We start from the raw sequence: 19,243 nt of genomic DNA, 5'->3' as shown, positions 1-19,243 counted from the left end.
ATGATCTTCATCGGAACCACATGGAAATACAAAACATTCCAAAATTCATTTTCGATCATCTTTGTCTTTTTTTTTTTCAAGCATCTATCATATTGTTGTTATCATCTCGTAAATAATACTTCGTTTGTACAATCTCTATTTTCATTTTTCTTATAATTACTTGGATGAATGAGGTTAAGCAAACCCAACATCATTACCTCACAGACACTTATCACCCCCATGTCTTCTTCATTCACGCAAAATATGTGGACAACAAAGCTATTTACTTTCCAAATGGAAAAGTAATAAAACTATGATCAGACTATTAGAGTTGTAATATATATCTTGAAAATTTGAAAATTATGATATCATCTATTATTATTCAAGATATCAAGAGATATAAGAAGTATATAATATCTCTACTACAAACTTCAACATCATATATACAAATTTGAAGAAAAAATATCTTAAATACATACACTAAAATGAGTAAATTGACAATGATATATATATATATATATATATTTATTGACCAAGAATTTTTTATTTTTTTTTTAAAACCACACACGTTAAACAATCGAGTAAAGCATACAACTACTCCCTAAACTTAGCCAAATGTTGCACTTTACTCACTAAACTCTTAAAAGTTGCAATTTACTCACTACTCAGGTGGTTGGAGGTCATTTTTCAGGTAGTAACCTGATATAGCAGGTTAACTCCCTAAACTTAGCCTAAACTATTATACTAATAGGTAAACTCCCTAAACTTTGATATTTTTTTAATTTAACAATCTAATCATACATTTGTAAGCTAATGGGAACTAACTAAATTTTTGACTTGGAAAAAAAAATTATTTTTTCATTTTTTCCTTTGCACTACTTTGGTTCGTTTTTTTTTTTTTTTTTTTTTAGAAAAAATAAAATTAGATGATCCAATTAACATCAGAGTAGAAAGAATGATTTACCAAATCAAACAATTAGGAATCATTGTTCTTCGAACAAGATGAGCATATTCATTGTGTGCCATTATATATCACATATTAATTAGTTTGGTTGTCTTTTCTTCAAAAAAAAAAAATGTTTGAATGTTTGATTTATTATACACATTAAACTCAACAAAAGTTATAATCAGCAGACTTTAGTAGAGAACCTAGTACTAAAAATCCCTTATCGCCTCCTTATAAAAAAAAACTCTCGTTGTCGTATGAATTTGCAGTTACGTGCGTTTATTAAAAAAAAAAACTTAAAGTTCCAAAATTTGTGAAACGAACATGATCTACAAAAAAAAGTTAAGATTTTTTTTGTGATGTTGAAATTAAGATTGCTTATTAGCGCGGTTGTTTACTTATATTAGTACGTGGCTATAAAATATTCTAACTAAAATAACAACAACAAAAAAAAAAAAAAAACCAAAAATATATATTAAAAAAAAACAAAAATATTGAACTATAGTTGTTGGAGTATATTAATATAGCTGTTGTTAGAATTTTATTACATAATAATCGTTTTTTAATAATAATAATAATAATTCTTAACTATAGTTCAATATTTTATTAAAAAACGATTATTATTATTATTATTATTATTATTATTATTATTATTATTATTATTATTATTATTATTATTATTATTATTATTATTAACAATAGTTCAATAATATTTGTTACAGAGTATTATTGTTTTTGTAATGACTAGCTAATTAAAAATCATGTGAGGAAGTTTAGGGAGTTGTCAGAAAGTTTAGGGAGTTCTTGCATTTTACCTGTTATTGAAGGTCAAAACTCAAGTGAGTGAGTGATTTGCAACTTTTGAAAGTTTAGTGAGTGATCTGCAACTTTGTGCAAAGTTTAGGGAGTAGTTGTGTAGTTTACTCTTAAACAATCTAATTTATTATCTTGTAAATAAAGTAAAAAGTTATTCACTTGTAAAATAACGGAGGAAACAAATAAATCCAAAAGTCATTATTGACCTAAGTGTAAAGAATGTGGGTTTTTGTAAGCATTTTATGGCCACACATATAACAAACCGGTATTGTTTGAAGTTTTAGTTTACCACAAAAAAAAAAAAAAAAAAAAAAAGGGTTTTACTACCTACTGTCAAAAAAACGGTAAACCTAACATAATTTTTTTAAAATGATTTGATTTTCGTGCCAAACACGAGGTCTTTAGGGGGTTTGGAAGAATTTTTGCCCTTAGATTCTAATTTAAGGTCAGAATTGACAAAAATTGATCATAAATGGCTCTTTTTTCCCACTTAAAACACCTCTATTTGCGTAAAACACGCAAAACGAGGTGTTTTCAATCATTTTTTTTGTCAATTTTGATCTCAAATTGGATCCAAGGAATCAAAATGCCCCCCTAAACTTGTGAAGAACATGTTTTACGCTTCAAACTTTTAGATTTAATGATTCTCTTGACGGTAGATAGTAAAAAGTAACTTTTAAATTTTTTTTTTTGGTGTTTTTTAATATTACATCAACTTTTTTCACGAGTGGAAAACCCATACAATTATTACATGTCATTTTGCACACCTGAAATTTGCCATTATTATTCCACTTGAGACCTGAGGAATGAGGATGATAGATCCTTCACAGGGGATAATACACTCTCAAATCTCAACTGATGTAGACTTAATTATTAAACCCTTAAATTTATTACATTTATGATAAAGACTGGGCATTATTAAAATTCAGTGCTATTATTTTTTTTCCTTCAAAAATAATTCAGTGCTATTATTAAGAACTTAGGCCCCGTTATTTTCTATGACAAAGACGGCATTATGCATCAAATCATGTTTGCACTTGAGACCCGAATTTGGTAAATAATCCTTCACATGCATGGATTTGACTTTACCTTAGGGCATGTTCTTGTGACTGAACTCAGCTGAACTGAGCTAAACTGAACTGAAATGAAATGAATATTTTATAAGAGAAGGAAATTAGGAGCTAAACTGAACTGAATTTCAACATATGAGACACATGCCCTTATATAGTTATATTGCCATTTTACCCCGTACCCCTCTGTCCCAAAATAACTAACACTATCATTGGCGGCCAAACCAAACCGTCAATACTAATACGTATGTATATGATATGAAGTATTATGATACATATTATAGGCTTTGGTAATGACCAAAATATTTTTGTTGCTAATTTTATATATAGAAAAAAAAATCTTTGTCGCAAAAAATTTGTTGCAAATTTATTCTTCTTATTATAGTGAACACATAATAATACTAGACTACTAGTACATACCAATAAACATTGATATATACATTGAAAATAATGCAAAATTACAAACAAAAGCAACATTAGAAAACAATAACAGTACAATAAACTTCAATGCCGTAAAAATAGAAAGCCTAGAAGGGCAGACGCTATTATATTTAGAACAACAATACAAATACACTAAAAACGAGAAACAATGAATGGAAATTTCTATTTAGACACCTCTTTATTTGGCTCAAATCCTTGTTACTTACTACACAAGTTTTATTTAACATTCAAAAACTCATAATTATTTACCCTGTACTTCGACGACCTTGATCTCAGTATTCTTTGGCACTAGGAGGAATACTTTAACCAAATGAACCATCCTTCGCTTTCAATTTATTATAGAATGTAAAACAAACACCAGTCAACATTCTTAGGCATCGGGAGAAAACTTTAACCAAATGAGCTATCCTTCGCTTTCAAATGATTATAGTACGTAAAAGAAAAACCAGCCTCCTTAAGCCTCTCTTGCATTTCTTCAATACGCTTAGCCATTGAAGGAGTCAAATAATTGGACCAATCTCCAACCTCTCCTTTCCTAAACAAGGCCTTATTCTCAAACCATTCATAATACTTGCCTCTTTTATTTATCTCCATTTCTTTCAAACTTTTAATACTACATAACTCTATTATCTCGTCTATGACATTGCCTTTCTCCTCCTCTTTCGAAAACGGACAACCCACGAACTCAGCCAACCTTTTCAAATGATCTTTTGGTTCTTTCTTTAACCCTTCGTATTCCAAGAACAACACCTTGTTTGAGTTTTTCATGCTCTCCTTCCAATACCCTAACAAGTGATCTTCATAAGGTCCAAATGGAAATATCCCCTTACAATACTTGTCTAAATGTTCCTCCATTATGTTCACATCTAATTTCATGCCTTTATTTAGATCAAGTTTAGGCCAAAAATGACATGAAGAAACAAAATTGTCTAAAGGGTTTCGACAAACATAAATAATTCGACATTTTGATGTTTTAATTGATTCAGGCAATGGTAAATACGGCATGTGGGTAGCAAAGAGTCGAGGTAATGGAATTTTAGTTAGGTCTGGTAGATCATTACCATGGCAATTTTTGTATACTTCAAACTCAAGATGGTCGATAAGTTCATGAGGAGTTATAGAGTGCAAAGGGTGTTGAGAAACATCACAATATTTTTTTCGATTAACAACGCTAAAAAGGAGAGATTTTAACCATGTTGTACCTGTTTTTGGTAGGCTAGCTAAAATAACATCAGTATCTTGAGCTTGAAAGTTGGTTTGAAAAGAGATTGTGATATCTGAAATCATATTTAGGCACCAAAATCCTTGATAAAAGTGTAATGGATAACCAAACCACAATTGATCTTTTTGAAGGGCGATTTCACCTTGTTTGAACTCATCTTCCGATTGCACTTGAGATTTTGTGTCTGTGGGTTTTGAGGCTGCCATTAAAATGAAGTAAACCAATGGAGTTATAAACTAGGGAGAAAAAAAAGGTGTAAGAGCTAGCTATAGAGAAAATGTTCTATTATGTAGTAGTACACACTTGTCGACGTCACATGGTATAGAATTAGAGATAACGTTTGGTTGGTTGGTTGATAAGAAGAAGGACCCTACGCAATCAGGCTGGAACAACTCATAGATCCTCATATCTGAGTTAGCGAATAAGCACTTTGAGAATGGGAGGAAGGGTGTAAGGGTAAGGGAGTCTCCAACTCTAAAGACTTAAGACTTTTCGGCTTTTCCACTAGACCAAGTCAAGCTTTGCTTGGTACGTTATACAGATAACTTGTATTAATTGTGTAGAACTTATTTTATGGTACTCAGTATAAATATTAAGATGCTACATAATAATACTTATATCACTCTATAAAGTGTGTGATTAAATATATCTTGCAAGTCCCATCCTTTTTAGTAACATAGATGTGTTGGGAAGAAGAAATAATGTTACTGCTTGATATTAGAATAAGAGGAAAAAATATAAAGGCTATGACTAGCTTGCCTTTTTACTGATTCATTCTTCTTTCTTTTCATCAAGTTACAAGAAGCATATATATAGCAAACTAAAATATAACCGAAGGAAATGGCAACTGCTTGGCACATGAAAAGTTTTAAACAGTGGACTAATGCACATGAAAAGTTTTAAACAATGGACTTCTTATGTGTGAGATTTTTTCTTATTTGAGAACACTCTTTATGTTCTAAATTTTTGCTCGTATGTTCTAAATTTTAAATCTGATGTTCTAAACTTTTCCTTGTGTTCTAAATTAAATCAAATGTTTTAATTTAGTACTCACATGTTCTAAACCATAAATTAGTTAAGTTTAATATCATGAATTTTATTTTAAATAACTTGTTCCAAAATTTTAACTTATATGTTCTAAATTTTTAAATGTGTTCTAAGATTTTTAATTATATGTTCCACATTTTAAAGCGCATGTTCTATTTTTTTTACTCGTATGTTCTAAATTTTAATTTTTAGTCACACTTTGTATATTCTATATCAATTTGTTCTAAATTTTTATTCACATGTTCATAATCTTAAATCAGATGTTCTAAATTTTACTCATATGTTTAAAATTTCATAAAGTAGATTTTATAAATTTTTAATCACTTGTTCTAATTCTTAAATCAAATGTTCTAAACATATTACTCACATAGATGTTCAAAATTATTACTCAGATGTTCTAAATTTTAATTTCAGACACATGTTTTAAATTTTTACTCGTATATTCTAAACTTTTACTCACATGTTCTAAATTTAAAATTAGTTCTCATATAAGTATGAATTCTCACATATGAATTTATTCTCACCGGATCCCATATATATATATATATATATATATATATATATATATATATATATATATTCAAGTGAAAATGTTCTCTTACTGTTAGTTTTTAAAAGTATATATATAAGCCGATCGAAAGAAGAATTTGGTATAAAAAATTTAGTGCTTACTATATTCTTACCGTTTCTTTGTTGGTATTTGTCAAATTGACTGTTTGTCATTGCATAAATTTCACAATTAATATTTTCAATTGTCATTAAATTAAGGAAAGTGATGTCTAACCTTACTGCCACTTATTTAATTTAAATCCACAAATACCTCAACCAACTAGAAAACCAACAAAAATAATTGTACAAATATACGATCGTAATATTACTATATTCGAACACCTAGTCAAATAAAACAAGGGGACTATAATTTGCACAAGTCTGCTTTCCATTCTAAGCACATTGCACGCAATGGTACTTCCATACGTATGATGCATTTTTAAAAACATAATTAAAGATTATGTTGGTCAAATTAGTGTATGGACAAACATATTAAGTCAAAATGATACAAATTGCGATGAAACATGGGAAGTATAAATCTCATTATTAAGTAATTAGGTTTTGATGATTGTAAACTAATGATGAATATCTATCTAACGTGTTTGTTAAGTTGTGCGTAGAAAGAACAAATTATGCTTGGAACAGGATACAAGGAACCTAAGCAATGTCAAGTATATATATATATATATATATATATATATATATATATATATATATATATATATATATATATACGGAACCTGAGCAAATATGATAAGCAATAGAAAAACAAGAACAATGATGAGTGTCATGGTTGATAAGCATGAAGATGGCTAAAGAACCATGAAGGTAACTATGTAAATAGGTGTTTGCATATGTTAGCTTCATGAGGTTAGTACAATATGCATACATGAGTTGTATATGTGTAGAAGTATTTACATAAGCTTTAAGTTTAATTAGTCCTCTTACTTGAAGTTTGTTTATGACAAACAAACTTCAATCTAATATTTCTCTTAGGTGTTTATGTGAAGACAGGAACTGACTTAGGTGAAGTCAATGGGTTGGAACATAGAAGACTTCAAGAGGAACAAGAGAGAATGAATGAACCTAAAGCAGGTTCTCCCATGAGAACCAAACCACGAAGGAACCTGAAGGTATTCTCTAACAAGATCCAGAAGGAACTTTCGGCAGGCTTTCCCATGAAAGCTGGAGCATGTTACCTAACAGGAACTTAGTTCTCTAACAAGAACTATCTCAGTTCCTATAGACACCCATTTGTGTCTCCCCATAACCAAACCCGGTGATGAGTACCTTTCACGTCGAATCATAATCGAATGAAGTGAAAGTGTGGAAAGTTTAGTGTTGCGGATAGTTTTAATTTCTTTTCTCTTCTCTCTGTTTTTGAAAACTTATTTTAAGAAAACAGTCAATCCAGTTTGGTTGGTCCATGATATGGGTCCAATAGTAGTGTAGTTAGATGGGGCTTGACAAGAGCTTTCCAACGATATATTATAAGCCCAATTCCGATGAATATTGAGGAAATTATGGCCAATTTACTGAGCTGGGCCCGGTTTGAGCCTTATATGCGGCCCAATGATCTAGGGGAGGGCCTAATATGGATTTATCATTCATAATGCAATTAGGAATGGTTTTAGTCTTCTAGATTCTTCTAGAAGGTTCTTTTCATTCCTAATTTAATTAGCATTGATAAATTGACTTTTGTTGACTTTTCAGAGTTTTAATTAAAATCAAAGAACACTTTTGAGGAAAAAATACGATTTTATCCTCCTGTACGACAATTTTTATCTGATTTTAAGAAAACGCGTGAATTTCTGAATCAGCGCCAAACGCCAGCTGTAGCGTCTGGCGCTACGCTTGGCGCTTGGCGCTAATGTTGGCGTCTGGCGCTAATTCAATTTTATCTGCGCCAGAACTCTGTTTTGATATTTTTTTCTTTTTGGCTGATTTTCTTTATAAATAACGTCGTAAAAACTCCGTTTTCATTCATCAGCAATCATCCACAATCATCTACATTCATCCTCAATCACATACAATCATCAATTCTCATCAATTCTTATTCTTTCTATTTTCACCAACTCTCATCAAGTTTTTCTTGATTATTCTCTCTCTCTCTCTCTTTTCTAAACTAGCTTCTCTCAAATATAAAATTCCGCACTCATTAGATCTAGATACACCTAGCCAAATTCGAAGTTGCCTTCGCCCTAGACGTGAAAAGTTTAATTTCTGAGGGTTTGGTCCCAAATCTCTCTTTCAATTATTTAATTTAATTGTTGTTTTGATTATTATTTTCCTTGAAGTTACTAACGTGTGTATTTTGTTATTAGAAAGAGGTATGAGGCATCAAAGTAAGTGCTTTAATGGTTCACATTGATGTTATGATGTTATTATGATATTCCTAGTATCATGTTTAGGGTAAAGAATAAGTTCCTTAAATTAAATATGATTGTTATGATGCCTTTTATGTTCTTCCTAATATTTATGATTGTTAGTATCATGTTAGAGTTAAGGCCATGATTTTTATTGTTTAGTGACATGTTAGGGGTTTGTTATTAATCTTGTTAGTATCATGCCTAGGATCTTGCTAGTATTATGCTTTAACGTTGATATAATTATTTTAATTATGATTTATGATTATGATTTTATAATTTTAATTATTATTATTATTATTATTATTATTATTATTATTATTATTATTATTATTATTATTATTATTATTATTTTGATTATTATTATGTTGCTTGATATATTTATTGTTATTGCTTGATCACACCTTTTATGCATGTTTAAAGGGAATTTGGTACTTGTAATCACGCTTAATAAAATAATTAATAATCTTGTTAGGGTTAATATGATTATAATTCAAGTGATCGTCAATAATAGTTTTATTTGTGCATTAAATTCAACCAACATAGATAAACAGGTTCAGGGTTAAACCTATTGATTGTATGTTAGTCAGAAAGCGCACATGAATACGATCAGAATAAAGTAGAGGCCTATTATTAGGGCAGGTTCAATCTCTTTTAGGTTGGATTTGTACCTTCATCCCCGAACCCTATTTGGTTCCAGATCTATTGGAGTTGACGATCTCCTGGATCGTTAAGGGGTGTAACCTTCACCTCATGAACGGTTTACAAGTTCCTAAAAAAACTTGTTGGCGACTCTTTTGCTCTATCTTCTTTCCCTTTGGACGCCACCGTACTTTAGTGTATGATCACAGTGGGGTTCAAGCTAGGGGTTAACGCTTGAAATATTCCCTACAGTTCCCTAACAGGATCGTTCCTTAAAAGGAACTTGAAGACAACAAGTTAAAGAGTTGACTTGGTCTGCGTTGATAGGAACTTGGCCTGCGGTTCTAGAAGTGGAACGTTGCCCTGAAATCTAAAATACATCAATACTACAATATTCCAGAACAAGAGTTTCATAGAAACAACATGAAGATAGAGAAATCGAAGTATATTGCTCTAGGATTCATGTAAGTATGTTGGACATAAAAGTAAGTCTGGAACAAGTCTATAAAACCAAGGTGAACTCTAAACAGTCAATGAAATTAGAGTTACTGACTTGTCAGGAACTCAGAGACTGTCAGAGTTCCAGAACCTAATCGGAACTTAAGTCTGCATGTCGTTAAAAGTCGGTTTAATGATATAAATATTTACCTAATACGTGCATATCTTTTACGGATTTGGTTTTACAGAATAAAGATATTTATTTTCTAATAAATCCCTTTTGGAAAAAGATAATTTATTTTTGGAAAGTATTTTAAGCAAAAATAAGTTTAGAATAAAATATGATTTTATTAAAAGTATATCTTTTAAAAAAAAAGATAAGCTAGTATATTCGGAAAATATAAGTTTGAAATAAAATCTGATTTTATGATAAGTATATCTTTTGAAAAAGATAAGTTAATATATTTGGAAAGTATATGTTTTAAATAAAATCTAATTTTATAGCAAATATATCTTATTATTATTGACAGAATATATTCTTAACAAAAAGATATATTTTTGAAAAACTTATTTTTGGTAAATATCTTTTAAACATATCTTTTGAGAAAACTTATCTTTTACGAAAAGAATGATTTGGATGTACTATAAATATGCTCATATGTATTCATTCAAAGTCGAGGCTGATGAAGTTGAGTGGTCGTGCTTAATGGTTTCATCCTTCACCACAAAGCTAAATCAAACCTCCAGGTCAAAGTTCCAGTCAGGTTTTGTTTCAGTTCGTCCAGTAAGTTCCAGACAGATCTTAAGTGTCCATCATATTAGTTTTATCTCTTTATTCATTGATTTGTATTTAGAGTTATTCTTTGAGATCTTGTAATTGGGGAAAAGGGTTTTGAGTGTTTTATGTATTGGGGTGTGAGGAGTTTGAAAGTCTCTAAAATTCGAGTTGTAGCTGTGAGTAGTACTTTGGAAGTACGAGTGAATCTAAGTGTGGGACTTAAGGTTGGGTAGGATAGGGTCCTATCGAGTAGCAAGTGTCCTTGGTGGAATTGTGAGAAAGGTCTGTGTATAATAGGTTGTAATTTGATATTGCCCTATTATAGTGAAATGTTTGTGTTGAAAATTTCTTGGGGGGTCGAGGTTTTACTTCCAGTTGGGCCCTGGAAGGTTTCCCCGTAAAATCCGCTTTGAATTGTCTAAGTTCCTAAAAGCAATCAGTTTTATATTCCGCGAAAAGTAGACACTAGGAACATACTTCAATTCACCTCCTCTTGTATTATATTATCTGAAATAACACTCATGGATTAAGCTAAATTGTGCTGCCACTCGATAGGATGATCAGGTCCAATTAATGGTCGTACATCTTTTCTAAACTTAAACTTCCTTCGTTTTTTAGATACATCACTAGAAAGTTTGGAACTCGTGATACGTAAAATATTACGTATAAAATTCGTCGTAATTGAATATAATTGTCAATTAATATCGTCATAACATCAGATGACATCGATAGATAGAAAAAGAAAGATTGACGAATACAAAGTTAATTAATTATTGTTTTTGACAAGGGAACCAAACTTGCTTGATAATTGTGTGACACATATTTTTCATTGCCACTCTCAGCCAGCCTCTCAGTTGATGATCACCATAGAATAATATAGCTTTCACTTCAACTAATTTTAAAACGGGTAGGTGAAATTATTAGTAGTGAGACTAGTGACTACTACTTTGGTACCTAACAAGATTTAGTTATTATTTTGGATTTTTTGCACTTATTATTGTAAGAAGCCAACAACCACAATTAATTAATTTCATAATGAAATTTAATGTTTTTGAGTCATGAACAAGTAACATGGACTACGGAGTAATTATCATGATATGATTTGAAAACAAATCATTAGAACTAACAAGAATATATTATATGACTTTTTATCAATGAATCAATCTGATATATATATATATATATATATGACTTTTTATCAATGAATCAATCTGATATATATATATATATATATATATATATATATATATATATATATATATCTCAGATATATATGTTGGGCCGACTAAAGGTCTGTTAGCACAGGGCCCCAAAATCTTGAGGGCCAAATTCCACTTGGAGCCTAGTTTTGTTAAAAAAAAAGTCTTTGTACGGCAATATGAAGCGTCAATTTACTCATGATTTTCTAAATTTATCTGCTCCCTTAATAACTCTAGTCAATTTGCAATCAGTGTGTGGTTCCTACAGGCGTCTGTACCATGCATTGTACAGACGTTTCTCGCGGAAATAACATATTATATAAATGTAAAGAACATACATCTATAGTGAAAAGAACATACTATTAAATTGTAATGAACACATACTTAAAGTAAAAGGAACATATTTTTACCAAAAAAGAGTGAAAAGAACATATTTACATATTCTTTTATTATCAGTGTAATGTACTTTTATTTGTAATATTATGTTTGTTGCTTATTGCGAAATGTTTTTTTTTATTTTCGTTTTTAAATTATGGTGGTATTTGTAAATAATGTTTATTACATAATATTATCATATTCTTTATTAATATCTTTTTTAACAAGATGTTCTTTATTAATATTACATATGTTCTTTAGATAAATAAAAACTAATAACATTTAGTTGTTCTTTACAAAAACAGGTATATGTTCTTTACAAAATAGTTGTACGTTCTTTACAAATTAGGTACATGTTCTTTCCGCGTTTTTTTGTATGTACCAAGCATGGTACCACCGCCTGTAGCTTAAAATTTTCATACTTTGTCATGTTTTTATTGGCTACAATAATGGGGCCATGTTCCATTAGAATTCAATTTATATTTGACTCCTAATTTTCTCCACTTTTTTGATGATGTGTCAAATTTCTAGTGGTATTGTATGTAGGGACAACATACAATAATTGTGTATCAAATTTCTTGTACAGTAATCTTTAATTTCCATCTTTAAATCCTTAATTAGTAATTAATTCTCACGCTATTACCATAACAATATTGAAATTTCCAATTTAATACTCCCTCCCACTGCCCACCGGTCCACCTTCCTCTCTAATTCAATGTGTTTTTTTTTTTTTTAAATAGCTCTAAGTCAATGGTCAATTATGAGTATGGAGTAGTATTTTCTTACTTCTTGAATTACTTCTAATTGAAAGAGATATTTAAATTTTTTTGATTATATGTATCAAATAAATCCAAATTTCTCTAATTGGATTACTCTATTTTTACTCGGTTAAAGACCAAAATTCATTCAACAAGGAAAATCAGTCATATTACTCATATATGAGGTAGGTGTAATTTACTACTTTCCCCCCCTAATATTACATAATGTAATTTCAGTTTTTTGTGATTTGCTCTGAGTTTATTGTTACATTTTTAAAGTGGAAAGTAAAAGAAATCGGTTACATGTAACTTCGATTAGTGGCAATGGGGTTTTTAATATGGAGTATTTGGAATTTGAAAAATTGGTAATGTTTGTAATTTGTTGATTTGTGTGTTCTCGGTAGGGGTGTTCAAATCCGGGTACCCGGAGTTTCGGGTACTTGATAAGTTGTCCCATGTCCCGACCCGAATAATCCGGGTACCCGGAAGGTACCCGGATTATTCTGGTCGGGACATGGGTACCCGGATCTCTTTTTTTTTTTTTTTTTTTTTTTTTTTTTTTTTTTTTTTTTTTTTTTTATAATTCCAGATTTCCAGATTTATAGCCCCCTCCAAAACTTCTGCCTCATCACTATAATCAGATCTTTGGTTCCCAACTGTTTCATTTGAATTTGTCACCATCAAGTCATCAGAATCTGACATTTTCTGGTAAAAAAACAAACATATATACATCAATTCAAGATATATACTGTGAGATAAATCAGTCCATACATGCTAATATACATCAAAAACTTACAGATTATACAACTAGTCCATACATGTTAATATACAAGGAATATACTGCATATAGAAAGATTATAAGAGAAGCAAATAAAGACAGTGAGACAAATCCTCAGGCCATACATTTTAATCAAGATTCAAGACAAATCCTCACGCACATAATCTGGTAAGTGGAGACAAATCCTCACGCACATAGCAAATTCAAGACACATATCAACATTCAACAGTCAATTTTCCATGAACAAACGCAATACCATGAATTTGAGCACGAAATACACTACAAATTTTGTACAAACGCAATACCACGATAAATTGTTTCCACAATTAGCACGAAATACACTATCAGTTGGATTACCACAAACTACAACGAAATTAAACTTGCATGAGAATAGAAATTACCTGAGATTGAAGGCTTAAACTCCCTTGAACTCGAGTGAACAGGAGAAGAAGGAAAGCATATCTAAGAGAGAGAGAGAGAGAGAGAGAGAGAGAGAGAGAGAGAGAGAGGAAGAGGCGAATTATTTTAGCCCTAATCCATGAACTACTGAACTGGTAGAGTGGAAATGTGGAATCAGTATGGGTTGGGCCTTTGCGGGAATGGGGGCAAATTATTTTTTTATTTTTATTTATTATCGGGTATTCGGGTACCCGATAATAATAAAATCCGCCCCATGTCCCGACCCAGATACAAGGCCATTTTCCCGGGACGGGTACCAGACCCGAAAAAATAACTTTTTTGCCAAAAATTCCCACCGAGTATTTTCCGGGTCGTCGGAAAATCGGGTCGGGACAACCGGATCGGGTTTTTTGTAACACCTCTAGTTCTAGGTGCAGTGCACTATTTGTTTAATTATTTTGTTTATTTGTTTTTTTGATTCGATTAATTTTTTTTTTTTTCATTGTAGTATAAATTCTAGTCTAAATTACTTCTTGTAAATGACATCTTTGTTATTAGGGCCCAATTTTTAGAATTAGAACAGGGCCCCAAAAAGTTTAGGACGACCCTGTATATGTACATGTACATGATGCATGTATAATGTATATATACATCCATTATGACATTCATGTACACACACACTATGCAATGGAGCCTGAGAAACCACAAAAAAACCCTCATAATGGAAGAGTTAGAAGATCATTTACAACAACTTGAAACTTCACTCCCAAAGGAATTATGGATGGGTGCTTTCCCCATAATTCTATACCAGAATTATCGGTGCCCCTTTAGAAGACTTAAACCATCAATCTTATTTCAAACACAATTTGAGGCATTTAACACTGATATCATTCTAGCTAGTCTCCCTAAAACCGGTACAACATGGCTGAAAGCCCTCCTCTATACTATTGTAAATCGGAATATTTATTCCGATTTTAACAAACACCCACTTCATAGTGAAAATGCTAATAAATTTGTTCCACATTTCGAGTACACAGTTTATGTTAACACTAGTGATGAAACCCTACCCAATTTAGCCAAATTATCCCCGCCTCGACTCTTTGCCACACATATAACTTATTTCTCACTTCCAAAATCAATAAAATCCTCAAAATCTCGAATAATTTATGTATGTCGAAATCCCTTGGACACTTTTATTTCGTCATGGCACTTTTACCCTCAGGTAGACCTTCACAATAACAATGAGCAAGACCATAATATGATAGAGGAGCATTTTGGTATGTTTTGTGAGGGTAAATTCCCATTTGGTCCTTATGATGACCATGTACTTGGTTATTGGAAGGAGAGTGTGCAAAATCCAAATAAAGTGTTGTTCATGGAATATGAAGGGCTAAAGGAGGACCCGAAGGCCCATGTGAAAAAGCTCGCGGAGTTTGTGGGTTACCCGTTTTCGGAGCAGGAGGAAAACAAAGGTATCATAGATGATATAATCAAACTTTGCAGCCTTGAAAGTTTGAAGGAAATGGATGTGAATAAGAATGGTAGTTATTATGGGTTTTTTGAGAACAAAGCTTTGTTTAGAAAAGGGGAAGTTGGAGATTGGACTAATTATTTGAGCCCTACGATAGTCAAGAATTTTGATCAAAACTTCCTTGAAAAATTCAAGGCCTCTGGTTTTTCTTCTAAGTATTATAAACCCTTTAATTCATATGAAGCTCCAAGGTAATTAAAAAGGTTGATGGTTTTGTTTTCGATCAATGTGAATATCAATTTGTTGAATTGATTTATTTCGCTTAATATATTTTTATTTTCTGTTTTGTTGTTGTTTTTTTGACAATAATAACTAGCTAGTGTGCGACCCTGGAGAGATATATATATTGTTTTGTAATTTAATAATGTGTACACTTTACACGGTACATTGTTGATAGGAGAGTTCAACTTTAATTGTATTTTTAACGAGTAATTATTATTGTATGTAGTTTGGCTTTCTTGTATCAATTTCAAATAATATTGTTCTTAATTATTTTTGGATGATCATACCAAAAATTATATGCATGCATATGTTTTTTCCTAAGATTCAAAAAATTTACACAACAAAACCTTTGATCATTAACATATTAAGTGACATATATAATGACATAGCAAAGCAAAGACGTAATTATTCACATCTATAAATTAAAGTATATTTTTGTAAAGTAATTTAGAATTAATTTTGAACTTGTTTAGTCATCACTATTCAGATAAATTATTTGAACTTGTCTTACCATCACTATTTTTATTACGGCCTACTAAGAAGATTTGTGGTATATAAATATGATTCGAGTACATGACTACGGAGTATATGAGATTATGAGAATTGCGCAATTTTAGTTTTACGAAGTTAAAATTTTGAACTATACCTAACCTAGGAAAGCAGATTTGAACTTCGTGCGTAAAGCCAATGATCAAATGCTAGGAAACATGAAGTTTTGTGATAACAAAATTGTAAATACCTGATTTTTTTTTTTTTTTTTTCCAACACCCAAAAGGCCAAAATGAAGCCAACTTGATTATACAGAGTTACCCTCTCGTTAACTTTTTGCCACTCATATTTATATGCCTTATTTGTCATTACCAATTCGATGATTGACTTCGATCCAAGCAAGTCTAAGATGCATTGGATGCAGTTGTATAATCAGACATTTTTCAGTTTAAAGTAAATACTACCTCCGTTAACAGTTATTTGTAATATTTACCAAAAAAGGGTGCTATAACTATTATTTGCAAAAAACTTATTTGTTTCACATTTTAGTAACTTTTTCTGTCAAAATGACCAAAATACCCTCACTTAAAAGTTATTAGCACATAATACTACACATAAATACAAAACATTACAAACTTAATCTAAATTAATTATCTAACCCTTTCCACCCTAATAATTTGATTAATCTCCCCATTATCTTTCTCTCTCCTCTTTCATCTCTCAATTCATCTTCTTTGTTAGATTTCGGGAAAATTCCTCAAATTGGAGTGTGTACCATTGATTCAATATATAGAGTTTAAAATGCTAGATCTCAACACGGTAGGAAACCTAGTACGATAAGGATACAAAATATATTGTAAATCTATCCTAATCTGCGACAAATATTATCATGAATATAATATCTATCACAACCCTGCAGTTGTAGTGGGAGGAGGTCGTACGCTAAGATTGGACCTAAAATCCAGGAATAATTCTCGTGGTAGGCCTTTAGTGAAAATGTCCGCAAACTGATATCTAGAAGGAACATGCAGAACCCAAACTTCTCCCAAAACAACCTTCTCTCGAACAAAGTGAATACCCATCTCTACATGTTTGGTGCGTTGGTGTTGTACCACTAGGTGAAAAAGGCATTTGGCAGCGGTTCAAACCCGGTCTAAGGCACCGGTTTGAACCGCTGCCTATGTGAGGGGTGCAAAAACATGGTTTTTTGGCATTGGTTCAAAACCGGTGCCATAGGGTGTAATAGGCACCGGTTAACCGGTGCCAAAAAGGCCCACTAAATTTTTTTTCAAAGTTTTTGGCACCGGTTAACCGGTGCCAAAAAACCCCCAAAAATATATATATATTTTTTTTTTTTTTGCTTAAAAATTAAATAAACTAATTTAAATAAAAACACAAAATATAAATCAAACATCACAATCAATATAAACGTCTAAACGATTCTGTTTAATATATAATCAATAAAATTTTACAACATAGATCAATAAAAAAAATTACTTATAGATCAAAAAAAATTACAACATATAAATAAATAAAAAAAACTACAATATAAATCAAAAAAAAAAAAAAAATATTACAACATCACAATCTAAAAATCCCCATATTCTTGATTCTTGATTCTTGGATTATGTATACCTGCGCCAATTAAAACATCAAAAATAAATTGATTAAAATGAACAAACTGCGAAAAAAAATAAAAAAAACCCAGAAAAAAAAAATTGAATTAAAATCGATTAAATTAAAAATAAAATCGAAAAAAACCCAGAAATCAAAACATCAAAATAATATCGAAATAATAAAAACAAAATCCCAGAAAAAAAAATGAATAAACCCAGAAATCATAAAAATAAAAACAAAATCGAACAATTAAAAAACCCAGAAATCAATTAAAATAAAAACAAAAACAAAAAAAAATTGAAATCGGAAAAACCCAGAAAAAATTGAAAATCAAAATCGAAAAACAAAAATCAAAATCAAAATAAGACAACGAAAGTAAAATCGAAACATAAAAATCAAAATCGAAAAAAAAAGAAAAACAAAAATCAAGATCGAAAAACAAAAATCAAAAATCAAAATCAGACAACAAAAGTAAAAATCGAAACACAAAAATCAAAATCGATAAAAAAGAAAATCAAAAATCAAAAATCAAAAATCAAAATCGAAAAACAAAAATAAAAATTGAAAACCCAGAAATCGAAAAAATAAAAACAAAAACGAACAAATAAAAAAACCCAGAAATCAATTAAAATAAAACAAAAACGAAAAAAAATTGAAATCGAAAAAACCCAGAAAAAATCGAAAAACAAATTTCAAAAATCAAAAATCAAAATCACAACACAAAAACCCAGAAATTGAGGGAGGAGGAGTGGTCTCCGTGGTGTTGTTGCATGTGCTTGCGGTGGTGTTCGTGGTGGTCTCCGTGGTGGTGTTCGTAGTGGTCTCCGTAGTGGTCTTCGTGGTGAGCTTGAAGGAGGAGATGAGAACGAAGAAAGGAAAGAAGGAGATGAGAACGAAGAAAGGGAAGGAGGAGATGAGAAGGAGGAGATCGATGAGAAAGGGAAGGAGGTTAAGTGGAGTGAAAGAGGAGGAGAGGAGAAGAGGAGAGAGAAATAGTAGGAAAGAAGAGGAGAGGAGAATGAAGCGGCGAGCTAGTAGTGAAGCAAAATAGGGTTTCATATTTATATGGCCGTTTTTTTTTTTTTTTTTTTTTTTTTTAAGTTTAACCGGTTTTTTTTTAAAGTAAGGAACGGTTCAATTGGCACCGGTTCAAACCGGTGCCTTTTTAATTTTTGGCACCGGTTCAGGCCAAACCGGTGCCTTTTCTCTTTTGGTAAAATCCCGCCCATTTCCAGACCGGTTTTGGGCACCGGTTTAGCCTGAACCGGTGCCATATGGGGGGTGCCTAATGCTTTTTTTCTACTAGTGTACGGGGTTGCCAAAAAGGTAGATAGCGCTGATATTATCACAACAAACAATAGGAGCCTGCCGTAGAGGACAATGGAGCTCTAATAAAAGATTACGTAGCCAACACACTCAGAGATATCATTTGCGACACCTCGATATTCTGCTTCTGCACTCGACTTAATAAAGTATGTTGATGCTTAGATGACCAGGAGACAAGGTTTTCCCCTAGAAAACAACAGTAGCCCGAAGTGGAACGCTGGGTATTGGGACAACCTCCCCAATCAACTTTAGTGT

The 19,243-nt window shown here is 31.3% G+C and overlaps 2 pseudogenes; one reads left to right on the top strand and one right to left on the bottom strand.

Moving 5' to 3' along the window:
• Positions 1 to 3,620: 3,620 nt before the first annotated feature.
• LOC145555689 (cytosolic sulfotransferase 5 pseudogene) lies at positions 3,621 to 4,714 on the bottom strand (annotated as a pseudogene).
• Positions 4,715 to 14,524: 9,810 nt separating this feature from the next.
• LOC145642650 (cytosolic sulfotransferase 15 pseudogene) lies at positions 14,525 to 15,529 on the top strand (annotated as a pseudogene).
• The last annotated feature ends 3,714 nt before the right edge of the window (positions 15,530 to 19,243 follow it).

The sequence above is a fragment of the Chenopodium album genome, chromosome 8, assembly GCF_948465745.1.
Source record: "Chenopodium album chromosome 8, dcCheAlbu1.1, whole genome shotgun sequence".
In the NCBI taxonomy this organism is placed as follows: Eukaryota; Viridiplantae; Streptophyta; class Magnoliopsida; order Caryophyllales; family Amaranthaceae; genus Chenopodium; species Chenopodium album.
This window is presented reverse-complemented; position numbering and strand designations above follow the sequence as displayed.